General features: G+C 46.8%; 1 non-coding gene across 1 annotated transcript; it reads right to left on the bottom strand.

Moving 5' to 3' along the window:
* Positions 1-846: 846 nt before the first annotated feature.
* LOC116096116 lies at positions 847-986 on the bottom strand. Its single transcript, XR_004120843.1, has one exon. It is a non-coding gene; the product is annotated as a small nucleolar RNA SNORA4 (small nucleolar RNA).
* Between the last annotated feature and the right edge of the window lie 16,415 nt (positions 987-17,401).

Raw genomic sequence — 17,401 nt, 5'->3', positions numbered from 1 at the left:
GGGAAATCACAGGTACTCTCTGGTCTCAAGGCACCTATGGTCACATCATGTACAGAGGACAGATTTGCACAACATCACTGACTGTAGGCTGAAAATATCCTGACTGAAAAAAATACAGTCAACTCTCCCAGCCTACCACATAGCCCAACATGAGGACAGGAAACACTGTAAACATTAGTTGTTCCCCCGTCATAATTATGGGGCACTAGTCACTGCCACTGCCTAGACCCAGAAGATAGCAGATCACATACAGCCATCCCAGCAAAAGACCCAAATTCAAACTTCAAAGTATGGTTCCCACCTTGTGGGCCTCATTTGCCACCATCACAGAAATTGAAAAGTTCTAAATCAAAGTATGCTAAGTTGGAGAGTGTACTGGCTGGTTGTGTGTGTCAACTTGACATAAGCTGGAGTTATACAGAAAAAGGAGCCTTGCTTGAGGAAATGCCTCCATGAAATCCATCTGTAAGGCATTTTCTCAATTAGTGATCAAGGGTGGGAGTGCCCAGCCCATTGTGGGTGGTACCATCTCTGGGCTGATAGTCTTGGGTTCTATAAGAAAGAAGGCTGAGCAAGTAACGCCCCTCCTGACCTGCTTGAGTTCCAGTCCTGATTTCCTTTGGTGATGAACAGCAGTGTGGAATAGAAACCCCAAGACAGAAAGTATGTGTATAATATGCAAAGAGCTCATCCATGCAGGAACTAGATGTAAATTTAGAGTATGCAACCTGGAGTTATTGAGGCTCTCCAGTTGTCCTTCTCAATCCCCTCCCCTCATTTTTTTGCCTTGCCAATGACCAGGAAAGGGAGGCTGTCTTAGTTACAGTTTCTTTCTTTCTTTTTTTCGATGTAGACCACACTATAGTAATGAACCATATTAAGTGGTATAGCCCACTGTGGAGTGTGGTCTTACTCATTCTGCCAAGTAGCCTGAATTGGTTAAGGTTATTAGTTACAGTTTCTATTACTGTGATAAAACACTATGGCCTCTTTCTTCTTACAGCTTGTAGTTCATCACTGAAGGAAGTAAGGGCAGGAAATCAAACAGGGCAGGAACCTGGAGGCAGGAGCTGATGCAGAGGCCGTGCGAGAATGCTTCTTAATGGTTTGCTCCCCATGGTTTGCTCAGCCTGCTTTCTTATAACACCCAGAACCACCAGCATATCCCACTGTGGGTTGGGTCCTCCCCCATCAAACACCAGTCTGGATGAAGGCATTTTCTCTATTGAAGTTACTCTTCCTAAATAATTTTAACTTGTATTAAGTTGACAAAAAAAAAAAATCTAACCAGCACAGAGGTCAGTGTCAACATCTCTCTGAACATTAATCAAGCATCAAGGTGTAGGGTGACCAAATGGTCACATTCAGGGAGGGGAAAGCCGCACTTGCCTGAGTAATGGTTAAGGAGTCAGAATCTTCCTTACAGCTTCCCCTGGCTCTGGAGCCTGCAGACTTCCCTAGGAAGGCAACAGCGGAGTGCTGTCCCACAACCGAGTGCTCTCCCACAAGAGCAGTCATCAATCAAGAGCCTAAGGAGTTGGGGACTCATGACTTGGATGCTATACGGATGCTATACCTCTTGAGGGGGAGGATTTCTAAAAAAAGGTTTTTGGCTCTGTATGAATGTCACATTATACACCTCAATCCCACTCATTACTCTTTCTTCTCATACTTTACCCCCACCCTTGCAACCTTCCCCCCAACAGAGGGAAAACCATTTCATGGAAGCTGTAGTATGCCATAGTATGTCCCACAGTTTACCCTTTTGTCCACACTTTACTTGCAAATGTTCATTGCAATGAGTCTGGTCTAAGACCTCTGGCTTCTGTTACACTTTCAATACTGGATCCTCACAGGGACTCGTCTCAGATTCCTGTTGTTGCTCTGTGTCATGAGGATCCTATAGTTTTGGATCTGTTCATACACTCCAGCAGCTTGTTGATGGGATAGATGTTAGGGTGGGGCCAATTCATAGCCCTGGATATGGGCCTGAGATGTATCAGAGATGGTCAGCCTACCAGCTCTTGCTCTGGCTGGTCCATCCAATGCTGCCACCAGCAACGGGCAGAGGCAGCTCTTCTGCTCTCATGTCACCATGGCCAGCCCTACTGTGCTGCCTAGGCAAGGTGCAGGCCCTGCTTTCCTGCGTACTGCAGCAGGTGAGGGGCAGGGCCTGTTCTCCTACTCTCATGACCCTAGAGCCAGCTCTCCTGCCTGCCACAGGTACTGAGGGACAAGGGAGGGAAGGAGGACATCTTTCCCTCATCAGCACCATTACACAGCAGACAAGAGACAGGGCCAGCTCTCTACTGTCAGGGCCAGCTCACTGGCAATCCACACATCCAGGACCAGCTCTACTGTGTTATCCAAGTGAGGTACATGGACAGCTCTCCCGCCTGATATAGGGAGCATGGGGCAAGGGTTGAGAAGGGCATCTCTCCCTCACCTATGTTACCACATGGCAGACAAGTTGCAGGGCCAGCTCTCCCACGCTCACACCCTCGGGGCTGGCTCACCTGTCTCCCCACCACCAAGGTCAGCTCTACTGTGCTGCCCAGGTGAGGTGCAAGTCTGGTCTGAGGTGGGAGGTCCTCCATGACTCTCAGAGTTGGCCAGAAGACAGCTCAGCTGTCATCGCTCAGTCATGGTTTACCTTGTATTTTGAGACAGTCTCTCACTGGCCTGAAGCTCACCAAGTAGACTAAGCTGGCTGGCCAGACAGCCCCAGGGAGCCGCCTGTCTCTGTCTTTTCCACACTGGCATTACAAGTACATGCCACGACTCCTGACTTTTTAAAAGTGTGAGTTCTAGGGGATCAAATGCAGTTTCTTATGCCCATAGAATAAGCACTTTACCACAAGAACTTTTACCCCAGCCAGTAACTGTTCCTTTATTGACCGATTCCCCATGCCCTGTCTCTCCTTACACACCTTACTTTATTTCCTAAGATTCCCCTTTCAAATACTGTTTGTGTGCTTTTTATGTTATTTCTGGGGCTACTTTGGGTAAGGATGTGTGTGTGTGTGTGTGTGTGGAGGAACTCAGGTATTCAGAAAACCTCTTATGTAACAGAGGAGTCAGGATGAAAATGTCCAGGCCCAGGGGATTGTCTCAGTCCCCATGTCTTGCCCCCCTCCCCCAGGACTATCCTTTGGGAGGCAGCTGACCCAGTAAAAGCATATTTCAGTTCCAAAAGAACTTTTGTTCTGCCTGGGGCTGAATGGCTAAGATCAATACTGGATGAGTGTCAGCAAGACACTTGTAGTGACAGATCCCAAGCCACATCCACCAATATAGCCTTCTGTGTAATAAAGGACATTTTGAGTTCCAACTTTCAGACATCTATGTCAGTTCCTCAATTGCTTGGAGAGGGGATGAAAGGAGTGTTATTTATTGACTCTCCTAAAACCCCTGATGTTTATCAGTATATCCCCAGAACCTAAATGTGCCAGGGATAGTAATAGGGGTTCATTCATATTTGTTAAATGGAGGGAAACGTGACAGCAAAATTCAAACCCATGTCTGTCTTCCTCCCAGGCCATAGAATTTCTCTAAGCCTTTTCTAGGACTGTGAGGGAGACTGGGCCAGGGCTATTCCAGGAGATGTAGTAAGGCCCTTGGGTGGCTGGCTTTGCTTCCCTTCTGCAAAGAGAATGTTCTGTCTGCCAAGTCCAGGAACAAGGTAAAGGTCAGAGAGTTATGCCCTGGGAAAGCTGGGGCATGGTTGGAGCTGTACAGATCTGCCTGTGTTCTGCAGGCCTCATCTAACCACAGCACTGTGTGTTTTGACTGAGCAGCTCTACCTTCCTCTTGGGAAGATGAATACCAGTTTAGCAAATTACAGCTTCCTTACCACCTCCCACTCCTGGGTGCGAAGGAGCCGGGGAAATGGAAAATAAAAACAAACTCAAGCTCAGTGTCCAGGCTTGGTCATAGTGTGGACAGCTGGGCTCAATGGCATGAAATGTGAAAGCAAAGCGAAGCAAGGGGAGGCTTTGCTGTATGGCCACCAAAGAGAAGGCCACTCTTGGGCAAACACTCACAGGAAAAATAGGATGGGTCAGGAATGTTCTGGAAAGATATCAAGGAGCAGCTTGTGGCACAGGCATGTTCCCTAAAAGCTGGAGGTAGAAAAAAGAGGTATACTGTCCTCCATAAGAGCCTGCTCCTCTCCCAGGCTGTTTCTGCTGTCCTCATGGTCCCCATTCAGGCCAGGAATGTGTTCAGCTGCTGGTGTGTGGGTAAAAAGTCAAAAGGGGAGGTTGAAGGACAGGTCTGAAGGGAAAGAAAGTGCACACATTGTCTTGCATACATGCCTTCCAGGTTCCTGGTTCTATTGTGTACCTGCAGAGTCAGCTACTGTCATTTGGGGGGCATCCACATGAGGGCTCTTTCTGTCACCTGAGGGGCCTCTGTCAGAGGCTCTGCTGTATCCCAAACTCTGAAGTTCAAGGCTCTGTGGTACATTCTGCAGTCTCTCAGAGGTGCCCAGTGGGGCTGAGTTCCAGTAGCCCCCAGTGGGGTGACCTTCCTACAGTTCCATTTGGCCTTCTCTTCTCTGTCTCGTCTCCTTCACCCTACTTCAGTTCCCTCCAATAAATCTAAACTGGTCCCAGGAGCTACTTCTGACGAGCTTAAACTAGGTCAGAACCAGAAGGAAAGGGAAAGTGTGGAAAGTGCCTGGAGCAAAGTTTGGAACCAGCCTCCTGGCTGAAGAGAAAGGCAGGCAGAGGGGAAGGAGGAGAAGGAAGAGGGAGAAGGGGAAAGGAAGAAAAGGAGGGGAAAGAAGGGAGGAGGAATTCTCCCTTGGGTCTGTCAAACCTCCATCATCTTTTTTTTTTCTAAACTTCTAGCTCCACCCTTTCTCCTTAATGACCCCTGTCTGTTTTACCAGAACAGCAACAATGTGCTAACAGAACCTGTTTGTCTGTGAAAGAAAAGATTTCCCCGTTGACAAGCCTCTGGGAGGGGTCCAGCTAACTCTTGGCAGCACAGCCTCTGGCTTCCTGGCGCTAACAGCCCTGGGTTAGAGGGAGATGGGGTGGGTATCCATGGGCTGGAGACAGCCTTCCTTATGGCTCAGGCCCTCTCTTCTTGCACCTTCCACTCCCACCCCATAGACAAGCTTTGAGATCTGGAGTCCTTAAGAGTCCTCATGCAAGAGAGGCTTGTCCAGGATGTGTGGTCCTGTGCAGTCTTGAGGACACGTTTCAAAGGGATCACTGACAAAGCAGGCTATGGTTGGTTCAGAGGACTTTATTTCCTGATCTAGTCTTATGTGACAGTTCTGTGCCCTGGCTCCCTGGGGAAGGAATAGAAAATTCTGAATATCGCCTGCTGAAGACTATGGCAAAAAGAGGCCCATATTTCATGCTTTATTTTCTCTTGCTCTCTTGCTCTAATTCTCTTGATCTCTCAAGTTTTTATTAGCAGATATTAAATATACACAATCATGAGTTTATTAAGATATCTTCATACATGTATATAATCTATTTTGATCATATTAATCCCCCAACTCCTCTCTCATGTCCCCATCCCCTTCTCACTCATTCCTTTCCTTGTCCTGACTATCCTATTTTATTTTCATGCCTTTTTATTTTTTGAGTGACCTGGGGAATTTCACTAGGATTATTGATGGAAACATGGATGAGGGGTTGCTCATAGGACCATGGATGAGGGGTTGTTTATAGGAACATGGATATCTTACCAAAGGCTACACTATTGAAGAAAGTATCTCTCCATCCCTCCTCTGGTCCCTCCCCACTCCTTGACAGACAGTCGACAGGGCCATCCTCACTCCATAACAGACTGTTGAGAGGCCCCTTCTCATTCTATGACAGACTGTTGACAGACCCAGTCTTGTGCAGGTCTTGCACAGGTAGTCACAGCTGCATAGAGTACAAGAGCTCAACAACCATCTCATGACTAGGAAAGAGAGTTCTACAACACCCTGCCCATTCTTCTAGCTCCGATATTCTTCCACCTTCTCTTCGTATGATTTCTTTCTTTCTCTCTCTCTTTCTTTCTTTCCTTCTTTCTTTCAAATGTGTATGGGCATTTTTGCCTGCATGCACAGATGTGTACCACTTGCATGCTTGGTGCCATGGTAACTGGAGTTATAGACAATTGTGAGCCACCACATGGGTGATGGGAGTTAAACCCTGGTCCTCTAGGAGCAGCCAGTACCCTTAACCACTGAGCCATCTTATGACTCTTAAAATTCAGTGGCATTCTGGGAGAACCAGACTATGATAGAGGGAGCAAAGAGAAGCCCATGCAGCTGAGAGGAGGTTGGTTTGAGTGCTAGGTTTCATTCATAGTATTCTACTTGGTCTTTGGACCAAAGCCCAGGACATGAGAAATATAGAGAGATAGAACCCAAGAAGGAATATGTTGGCTGGAGTCCTTCATAGTGAGACAAGCAGAATAGACATAAATTAGGAGGGAGAGTAGACATGGGTGTGCCAGTGGCTGTTGAGTGTTTGCAAGTCCTCTCAGGAATTCGTGTTACATGAGGAAACAGAATCATTTCAATGGGGTTGGGAGATAAAGAAGCTGGGCCTACACTCTGGGTCTTTTGGCTTCTGAGTCATTCTTGGATTTTGGCATAACAGTTCCACTCAGCCCCTCTAGGGGTTGGAAGAGCCAGTCAACAGGTTTTGTGCCTATGGGCTGCAAGTCACTTTGGGTCTCAGAAGCTCTGTGCCCACTTGAAAAGGAAGAAGGAGGGGCTGCTCTAGGCCTTCCTCTGCCAATTCAGGCTGTGCAGAGGGCTCTGTGGCTGATCAGACAGTTAGGCCAGAGCAGGCCAAAAGGTGCTGGTCCCACAAGTGAGCATGGTATGACTTCCATGGACTTGAGGTTGCTGTTTCCAAGGAATTTGCCTGTTCTTCTCTGGAATCCACCCCCTTTCATTCTCCCATCTCCAGTTTCCTTTATCTGTTCTGTGTGAACCTGATCCTATGGAGCCAAGTCAAGAGGCTGAGGCTTCTCTATTTTTGTGTTTCTGGGAAATGAAGTACTCCAGTTCTGAAGAGCTGAAAATAACTGTTTCACTGTCTTAAGGTTTCATGGGTCAGGAACTCAGACAGCATTTGGCCACATAGTTCTTCACCTTAAAGCATGTAGCAAGGTCTTTGTGCTATTTGGCTGGTGGAGAAGGTTCTGGGGGGTTTGCTCATGTATCTAGAGGCCAGGTAGGGATCATAGCTGACAAGGCAGGTTTGTCCACTACCATCTTCTAGAATGGTCTTTCCAGCATCCAGACATAGAGGAGTGGGGCTTGAACAGCAAGTTCCCCAACAGCAGGAAGAAGCTGCCTGACTTTGCATGAGCCAACTTTAGAGGAAAGCGAAGAGGTGCTTCAGTCATCCTTATGGAACTGAAGCAGTCACAAGCCTGCTTTCTTGATCTAAGAGGAGAGAACCAAGACCCCACTAGTCACTGGAAGGAATGTCAAAACACTGAGGCAAGGGCTTGAGTTGGTAAAGTGCTCCTTATGTAAGCATGAGGACCTCATTTTGATCTCCATCACTCACATAAAAAGATGAGAATGGAGTTTCAGGGTGTATAATCCTAGTACCGGGGAGGCAGAGAAAGGCACATCCCCATAACCTACTGGCTAGCTAGCCTTGCCTCACCAGCAATCCTCTAGCCCAGTGAGAGACTCTGCCTCCAAAAATAAGTGATACCTAAGGTTGACTTCTGGCCTTCACATACTCATGCACACACATCTCTAAGTGTACTCACACATGTACACATACACATATGCATGCACATACACACATGCACGAGACTTGTTTCCAAATCATCAGAAATAGGTGGGGAGAGGAAGATGTAGCTCTGTGGTAGAGCACATGCTTTACATATGCAAAGTCCTAGGCTCAAGCCACAACACCACATCAGTGAATAAAGGACATTTCTAGTAGTGGCCCAGCTATCCAAGTTTGCTCCCACCCCTTCCTTCTATCCTCCTTCTCCACTGTGGGCATCAATGCTCCTACCAGAAAGCCAATGTTCACTTTCTGTCTGGAATTAGACCTAAAATATTCACTTATAAAAAACTGTCAGGTCTTCACACATTACTCCTCTGGGACATTTTCATTCAAAAAACAGCAACCTCAGAACTGTGGCATTAATAAAGGAATGCATCACTAGTGGTAGAATCCAGGCATTTACCACTAGCCAGTCAGTGATACACTTTTCCTGTCAAGGGACTTTCCTGCTGTAGACAGCTAAGGGTTCCACTTACTCTAAACCCATAAACACTGAACTGTGGCTGCTGGGGCCTAAAAGTATCTTAGATAACAGGTTATGCACACTGCCCCTCCTCCAGCTGACATCACTGAAAATCAGTCCCCAAAGGGTGCAGAAAATGGGGGGATATTTCTAGGTTGTATTGGTGGCCATCTAAGAGAGCTATGCAGATTTACTGCTGGGCCATCTATGGGAGAGATGAAAAAAGAGTATATTCACGGAATTCAAGTTTGAAATTTAAAATACTTATGTAGTATTGGCTCCCTTGAAGCACTCTGGGTTTTCTTCCTTGTTGTTTTGTTTCTCAGCACTCATAAAACACAGTCTGTTACAAACAGAGAACAGGAGAGAATTGGGATGTCAGCCTGCTCCAGAGTGGTGCTCATTTCTAGCAAGGGGAAAGAAACCTACAAGCCTGTCTCATGTTCTAAGTCAGCACTTGATTGTCTTGCAAGCTGGTGTGCAGGATTGAGTGGGGAGAGGCTAGGGAGCCTATATTTTAAGATTTGTTTATTTTAGGCACATGAAAGTTTTGCCTGTATGTATGTGTGGCCAGAATGGTCGTGATCACACAGGTGATGGGAACCAAATTTGGATCCTCTACAAAAGCAGCAAGTACTCTTAACCACTGAGCCATCTCTCTTATATTTTAATTTTGAGGATAAATGCTAGAAGTTTTCATACATATTCCTTTTGATGTGCCTTCCATTTCTGACTCCAACCTTCTCTTCCCTTCCCTTCTCCCCTTCTCTTTGTTTTGATAGGTTTTCCCCCAAGGAACTCAGGCTGGCCTAGAACTCTTTTTTTCTTTCCTTTTTGAGATCATAGTATAATAACTTCATTTTCTATTCACAGTCGTCTCTAAATCCTCCCATATATCACTCATTGATCTCTTTCTAATTCATTGGCCTGGAATTCTTGATCTTCCTGCCTCTACTTCACAAGGACCAGGATTGCAGATATGTCCATTTGTCATTCTGATGGGGTTTTTTGTTGTTGTTGTTGTTGTTTTGTTTTGTTTTGTTTTGTTTTGTTTGAGAAAGGGTTTCTCTATGTAGCCCTGGCTGTCCTGGAACTCACTCTGTAGACCAGGCTGGCCTTGAACTCAGAAATCCACCTGCCTCTGCCTCCCAAGTGCTGGGATTAAAGGCGTGCCCCATTACAACAAAGTTTGTGGTATGTAGTTTCAGAGGGCCTTGTGGAGAAATACCTGGAAGGTTCTGAAGGAAGATAACTCAAGGTGTTGGATGTTACTGTCTCTGTACAATGCTAAGCATCTGTCATGTAATGGCTCCATTTGAGTGGCACAGCCACTCCGGACAAATGAGGAATCTGAAGGGTGGAGTGATTAGGCAAAGCCCAAAGACAGGATCCAGGACCAGTGCCTGTCAGTCTGCTAATGCCTCTTTGTGACCTGTCCATGCTTTTGGTCTTCAGTTGCAGGATAAATTCAGATCAAATTCAGACACAGGCTACTGTCACATAGAGAAGGAACCTTGCTGTGGTTTGAATTGAATTGCCTCCTGCACGCTGGCACTTTTTGATGCTTAGTCTCTAGCTGGTGGCTATGTTTGGGGAGAATGTGGAACCTGTAGGAGATGGGACTTGGCTGTCAGAGGTAGGTCACTGGGAATGAGCCATTGTGGGGGGGTCACTATCCTGGCCTCAGTTTTTTATTCTATCTCTATACTGTCTTGTGAACATTACCCACAACAAGTTCTCACTGCCATGAATTGAGTACACACTATGCCTTCCTTACCAAGAAAGACTGTGATCCCTGAAACTGTGAGCCCAAATAAAACCTTCGACCCTTAACTCATTTATGCTAAAGCCACTGAAACAACATGGAACTGCAGCTCAGTTGACAGAGTGCTTGCCTAACATGCACAAGGCCCCAGTCATGGTCCCCAGCACTGCATCAGGCTGGATATACCGTAATTCCAGAAGTGGTGGTAGGGGACAAGCAGGAGAAAGTTCAATGTCCTCTCCAACTACATAGCAAGTTCAAGGCCAGAGAGGGTGTGATGGTTTATATGTGATCAGCCCAGGGAGTGGCACTATTAGGAGGTGTGCACTGTTAGAGTAGATGTGGCTTTGCTGGAGTAGGCGTATCACTGTGGGAGTGGGCTTTAAGACCCTCATCCTAGCTTCCTGGAAGTGAATCTTCCACTAGCAGCCTTCAGATGAAGATGTCAAACTCTCAGCACTTCCTGGACCATGTCTGCCTAGATGGGGCCCTGTTCCCATCTTGATAATGGACTAAACCTCTGAATCTGTAAGCCTGCCCCAATTAAATGTTGTCCTTATAAGAGTTGCCTTGGTCATGGTGTCTGTTCATAACAGTAAAACCCTAAGACAGAGAGCTACTTCAGACTTGTCTTAAGAACAAAATAAAGCAATAAAAGCAACCTCACAAAAAATCTTTCCACACAAAGCAATCCTGCTGCCTGATGAGCTGTCGAGGAAGGAGGAAGTAAAGAAGGAAGCTTGGAAAGTTTGACCAAGTGTGCTTCTTTGAGAAACAAAGATGTAATGTCTCTTAGACAATTGGTCTCAATGGAACACGGCAGTGAGCCCTTTCCCATCTCTAGGACATCTGGACTCGGGATCTGCAGCTCTGCCTCTTCCTACACCAATTGCTTCTAGGAATGTTGTCTGTACCCTTCCACAAGCTACTGGTTCCCTCCACCTGTTTTCACTGAGGACAGTGCTGGTGTTTAGCTGAGAGGGATTTCCTACCCTTTGCACATAACCCAAGAAGTGGGGAAGCTGAGGACCTGCCTGGGCTGTGCTGCAGTGAGCCATGGTGTCCCACACCCCCAACTCCCACAGCTTTCTGTCTTTTTATCCATGAGCTAAAGATTTAGATTATTTCATCAAGGTCCTACGGCACCTGACAGCTCCTGACTTGTGTGAATCAGAAAGGTGAGTCAGCAAAAGCTCTGAAACCCAGAGATAAAAGCTGCAGAGCATGAGACCGTGGAGGGAACAACGAGCCTAGGCAAACCATTTGAAAATAGGACAGGGAGATGGCATGGGCTTTTCAGTCTGCCAGAAGCATTGCCTCTCCCACTGTACCCCTGACTGGCTGGACTGTGAGCTAAGATTCTTTTAATGGAGACATATCTCCCATTGCACACTAAGTTCTACCTAAAGAGATTTGGATGCAACTCTCCTTACAACAGAGAATTATCTCATGGACTTAAATTCACACTAACACGTAAAGAACTGACATGAGATTGGGTTCATGGATACAAGCCTAAGCAAGAAGCATGAAGACAGACAGCTATGGCAAGTCTAATGCTTTTGCTGTTTCTGGAAGGGGTCCATATGGGTGAGGTTTCTGGTTTTGAGAGCCAGAGAGGCCTGTCAAGCTGAGGGGTTGGGGAAACACCCCAAGCACTGGATCTCTTACATCCTCCATGCACCCAGATAGGCAGCCAGAAAGACAAGGCTAATGTCTCAAGATTTGTGGAGAATTCATGTGCTCATGTGGCTTGAACTGAGGCAGAAGGACTTGTAGAGGGAGCCACGACCTCTGAGCTGGCAGGCTCTGTGTCATCACATAACCCTGTAGACACCCTGTGCCTCCAGTGCCCTCCCCTTGATGGGAAACAGTAGCTCGTGTTCTTACCCACTGTCCCTGCATATGACACTTCACATGATTTACTAAGGAAGGCTGGGGACATTTGTTTTTTGATTTATGATAATGCTGTGGTTATCATGAGCACATCACTGGGATGGATGGAAGATGTATCAACCCAGAGGCTTTGGGGACCCTGGCTCTGACTGCTATTATGTGGAGCTCTGAGCTACAAGGACCAGTAGTACTGCTGGGAGGGCAGTAATCTAGCTAAGGGCTGGGGAGGGCACTGGCCTCTCAGTCCAGCCAGGGTCTGGGAACCAGTGGGTGGTCTGTGGAGTCTACAGCCATGTCCAGTTAGCATATGCACCAAAAACCTGTGGCTGCTCCACTTGAGCATCAACTTGCAAGTCTTCACCTAAGCAAGTCACCAGAACTGCCCTTTCTGCTTTCTGACTATGAAGGTAGAAGCTCTGCCTGCTGCTGTGAGCCCTGCTGTGACCATGTGATGTGAGCACAGAATTGAACCCTTGCAGCAGGGGGCCTCTCTCCTTCAGGCTTGTTGGCTGAGCATCAACACTCCAGTTGTTCCCACAGACCCTGCTGCCTCCCTTGCCCCTTCCTCGCTGTCTCCTACTCTTGTTCTTTGCAACATTGATTGTCCTTTTGCAACACTGGCTTGGCCCAGGCTTACCCAGCCCGGGGCAGTGGAGGCTAGTTTCCAGGCAACCCGACCCTGGCAGGAGTGCTTTATCTACTGGGCAAGGATCTGAAGAGTCCGAGGCTGGCACTGGATATGAGCCTTCAGCTAGACGCTGCCAGAACCAGCCTAGGGATTACACAGACTAGAGGTGAGTTCCCAAGCCCCCAAGCATCCAGCAAAAACAGGTGACCAAGGCCTAATGCTGTTTGACCAACTGGAGGAACGGGCCCCTGGTGATGAGGAGGGTAAGAGAGGTATAGTGGCACAAGCATGACAGAGGCTCTGAAGGTCTGCATCCAATGACTTTTCTGTCCCTTTGGAATTGGTTAGGGAATAAAGCCACCAGCACAAATGCAGGGACACCTTTAAAAACTTGTGCCCAAGATGGAGGGCTTGTCCTGAAGACCATGAGAGTGCATTCCTGTGACCTGGGCTCAAGGAAGAAGGGACCTCACCTGGCCTGACCTACCAGTCAACTTCCAGTTCCTTCTAGGAGATGTCATTCATGTGAGGGCCATCAGGTGGGCTTGCAAAAGGAACAAGTGACACTTTGTAGCCAGGTGGCAGAAGAACACCACAAAGGTACTATTAATGTAAGTGTGGATAGAATAAAAGAAAGCCCAGTTTCAAAGACCCTTCTGCCCCAGATCCCCTGAGGTAAAAAGACAAGCTGGTGCATCCAGGTAACCTCCTGCCACTGCTTCTGGGATACCGAAGGGCCACAGGTGCGGAAAGCAGATCCAGAGAGGCCAAGAACTGCCCCCAAAGGACAACATCCCAGGCCTCCACTCAGGGAATGGAGGACTGAAGAGCAAGCATAGGACAGAGGGGCTAACTATGGCCTCTTTGCTTGAATGTGGCACCACGTGGCTCATGACAGGGGGCTTCTGCTCCGAGTGAGCCATGTTGCTCTCTCCTTCCTGAATAGAATGGCTAACTGTCCCAGCCTGGGGAAATCTGAGCTTCTTTTCTGGATCCTGTTAAGCTATTATTGTTCTAGATAATTCCAACTTATCCCTCAGACCCCTTCTGGGATCTGACTACATTCCTTCCTCCACAGCTGGAATAAATGTTCTCTTGTTTTTGCTTCTAAAGTGGCCCAGTCCCATGGTTGTCTGTATCCTTTACTGTATTGATGGCATCATATGAGACCAACAAGAGCTCCTTGAGGGCCCAGTTGGGTCAGAGCTGGACCCTGGATAGGCTTTGTAGGCACAATGAGTCTTTTATAAAGATTCGTGGAAGAAGTGTTGTCTGGAGCTTGACCTTCCCTCTTTGACAGGGTGGTGGATGTTCAGTACAGGTATTATTATACTGTGGCTCCAGAATCGCACACTTGAAGCAGGTAGCACCTGAGTTTCCACGAAGCAGAATCTCCTAGCCTAGTCTAAGTGGCTCTGCCTGCTGAAGAAATGAGCAATTCCTCCCTGGAAATATAATTTCAATGACACAGTGTGTGGTAAGAGTAGCAAGAGGGGACCTCCAGCCTCCTATTTATGAAAACAATAGCTCAAGCTTATGGTATTAGCACTAACCACAGCCACTTCCCTTCCCTCCTGCCACCTCACCACATTCATTTGCGGGGGGAGTGCACACATACACACACACACACACATGCATACACAAATGCATGCATTCGAGAAGCATGCAGGCACATCACTACTTCTACCACAGCACACATATAAACTTATGGCAATGCATACAGGAAAGTGCACACTGAAACAGACACATGAGCTCTGAGACACCTGTGTACACACAAGTTCATGGACACGTGTGAGCTTCTGTACATACCTGCATCTCCATGACTACACAAGGGCCTGGTTTGAGCAAAGGACAGAGACTAAAGACAAGCTGCCCTCTGGAAAGTGATGTCACTGGTACTGGAATGAAGCCACTCAATCTCATTCCAGCTCTTTCCAGCCCTTTATTGGACTCCACAGGATAATGAGAGTGGCAGAGGCCCTGCCTGGCTCTATGCTCCTGGGCTGACAAGGTGGCAGGGCTCTTTGGCAGAAGCAAGCTGGGATGCTGGCCATAGAATAATTTAAAGTAAAAATAAATGCTTGGTTCTGTGGCAGCAATAATAAAGGTTTTTTGTAAACTCAGAGAACCGTGTCTGCCTGTGAGACTTGGATCCCAGCTGCAGCTTTGGCCTTGGGACTCTCAAGCTATGTCCTGGCTGTCTTACCCTCTTATTAACCTATGGAAAAGGAGTCAGGCAAAGAGTTCACCCTAACCCCTGATAGTTCAAGTAGGAAGGGATCAAATCCCTGGAAGCTGGTGCTTTCTGAGCTGTGAGAAGATGTACTAGTCTCGCCAGTCTTTAAGTGACCATGCACCAGGCAACTTCAAACAACGGAAATCAATTCTGTCATGGTGCTACAGGCAGAAGCCCACATGCAAGGGCCGTGCTTCCCCTGGAGGCTCTAGGAGGGAGTCTTTCTGTCTTAGTTTCATTTCTTTTGTTGTGATAAAATACCCTGACAGAAAGTAACCCAGAGGAGGAATTGTAAGGGAAGCTTACAATTCCAGGTTGCAGTCCATCACAGCAGGGAAGTCAAGGCAGAACCTTGAGGCAACTTGGTCACATCACATCCACAGTCGAGAGCAGAGTGCCTACTGCTCAGCTCACGTTCTCTACTTTTATGAAGCCCAGGATCCCGACCCAGGGAATGGCCGTGGGTGGGGTCTTCCCACAGCAATGAACATAATCAAGAAGACTCCTTGTCTTCTTTTAGCTTCTTGGCTGTGGCCACATGACTCCAGAACCTGCATATCTTCTCTCTGTGTTTGCCTCTTTGGTTGCATGGACTTGGAAAGTGTATATCAGTCAGACTTTTGCAATTGCAGCCACCAAACCCCTGAGTCAACATCTTAGGGGAGGAGCAAGGTTTCAGAGGGCTCAGACCATCATGGTAGGGAAAGTGAGGTAGAGCAGTGCAGATCACATCATGACAACCAGGAAACAGAGAGAAGGGATGCCAGCACTGTGCTGGTTTGTGGAATGCTATCCTCTAGACATGATATGACCACTGTATTTTTGAACTCTAAGCAGCTATGATTACCATTATGAGAGTTGCATGAGATTGAGCAGTGTTAATACATTTCATCATGGAACTAATGAGAACTACATAAGAGTGTTGCCCCTCTCTGAGTGTGTGTGTGTGTGTATACATATAACCAAATAGTTGCTTAGGGGAGGAAGACTCTTCTTCTGTGTCTCCCCAAGGCACGTTATGCAGCAGCTGACTCTTTTATTTTCTTTTATTCTATCCTGGCCTCCAGCCTAGGGGATAGTCCCACCTACACTCAGGATAGATCTCCCCCCTCAGTTAATCTTCTCAGGAAATACTCTCATAGAAGCAGACCTATGGCTTGTCCTGGGGAGACAGGAGCCAAGTCTATTCATCCTAGATAGGGAACCAACAGCAGACCAAAGAAATGACTCCAACCAAGTTTAGCTAGCTGAATTTAGTTGGAGTTACTCACAGAAGCATGAGTAAGGGGTTATGTACAGGGCCATAGCTACCTTACACAGATGGCTATACCATGGGTAGAAGTCTTTCTTCCACCACCCCCCTGCAGCAACTATTAACTGGTTATGTATACTCAGAGAGGGACAGACCCAGAGCTTGCATTACTAATCACCCAGGTACTTCTCCATCCAATCAAGCTGATAACTAAAGCCAGCCATCACAAGGCTGGAGAGATGGCTCAGTGCTTTATGCACTTCCAGAGGTCCAGAGTTCAGTTATCAGAATCTACCTTGGGTGAGCTTCCCATAACTCCAACTCCAGGGAAATCTGATGCCCTCTTTTAGTATACACTGATACCACTCACACACACACATACACACACACACACACACACACACACACACACACACAGGGCACAATCTGATGTGTTCTTCACTTAGTATCTTTAACTTAATTAACTTAATTAATTACATAGACTTAAAGGAAGTTCAAGTCAATTGCTTTGAGGCAAGGACTTTAGCTCTTAGAACATTTTGCAGAAGGTATTGTGAGCTCATTGGTGGAGAAAGCCATAGTTAACAAGTGACCTTTTTACATAGTTTATTGAAGATACTGTGGTCTTGAGAAATTCCTTGCAGTTTCTTTACAAATTACATAGACACATGTGAGTGAAGAGACTTCCTTCATGGCTACCTTGTTCTGCTTTGTTAGACCTTAACATGAGTGATTTAATTTTGATATGAATGTCTTTCACCTCATATGTCACAGTTTGCTTATCTATTCATTTACCAGTGGCTATTTGTGTGGCTTCTATTGTTTTGCTATTCCGAATGTCATGGCTATGGGCATGGGTGTGTAAATATATCTTTGAGATCTTGCTTTCAATTTCTTCAGGTAGACATTCAGAACAGGATTGCTAGATCATCACTTATTATCATCATTATTATTATATGCTCATGAGTGCATGCATGATATGTTTGTATACACTTTTGCCATGGTATATATAAGGGTACCACTTGATATGGTGGTTTGAATAAGAATGGCTCCTATAGGCTCATGTATTTGGAGCTTAGTCACCAGGGAGTGGTACTAATTGAAAGGATTAGGAGACTTAAGAGGTGTGGGCTTGTTGGAGGAAGTGACACTGGGGGTGGGCTTTGAGGTTTCAAAAGCCCATGCTGTCCAGGGCCCAGTCTTTCTCTCTTTCTTTTCTCTCTCTCTCTCTCTCTCTCTCTCTCTCTCTCTCTCTCTCTCTCTCTCTCTCTCTCTGCTTACAGACCAGGATGTAGTTCTCTGTTATTTCTCCAGTGCCTGCTTGCCTGCAAACATGCTCCCTGTCATGATGATGATGGACTCATTTCTAAACCTGTAAGTCAGCCTCAA

The sequence above is a fragment of the Mastomys coucha genome, chromosome X (genome assembly GCF_008632895.1).
Source record: "Mastomys coucha isolate ucsf_1 chromosome X, UCSF_Mcou_1, whole genome shotgun sequence".
Lineage (NCBI taxonomy): Eukaryota > Metazoa > Chordata > Mammalia > Rodentia > Muridae > Mastomys > Mastomys coucha.
This window is presented reverse-complemented; position numbering and strand designations above follow the sequence as displayed.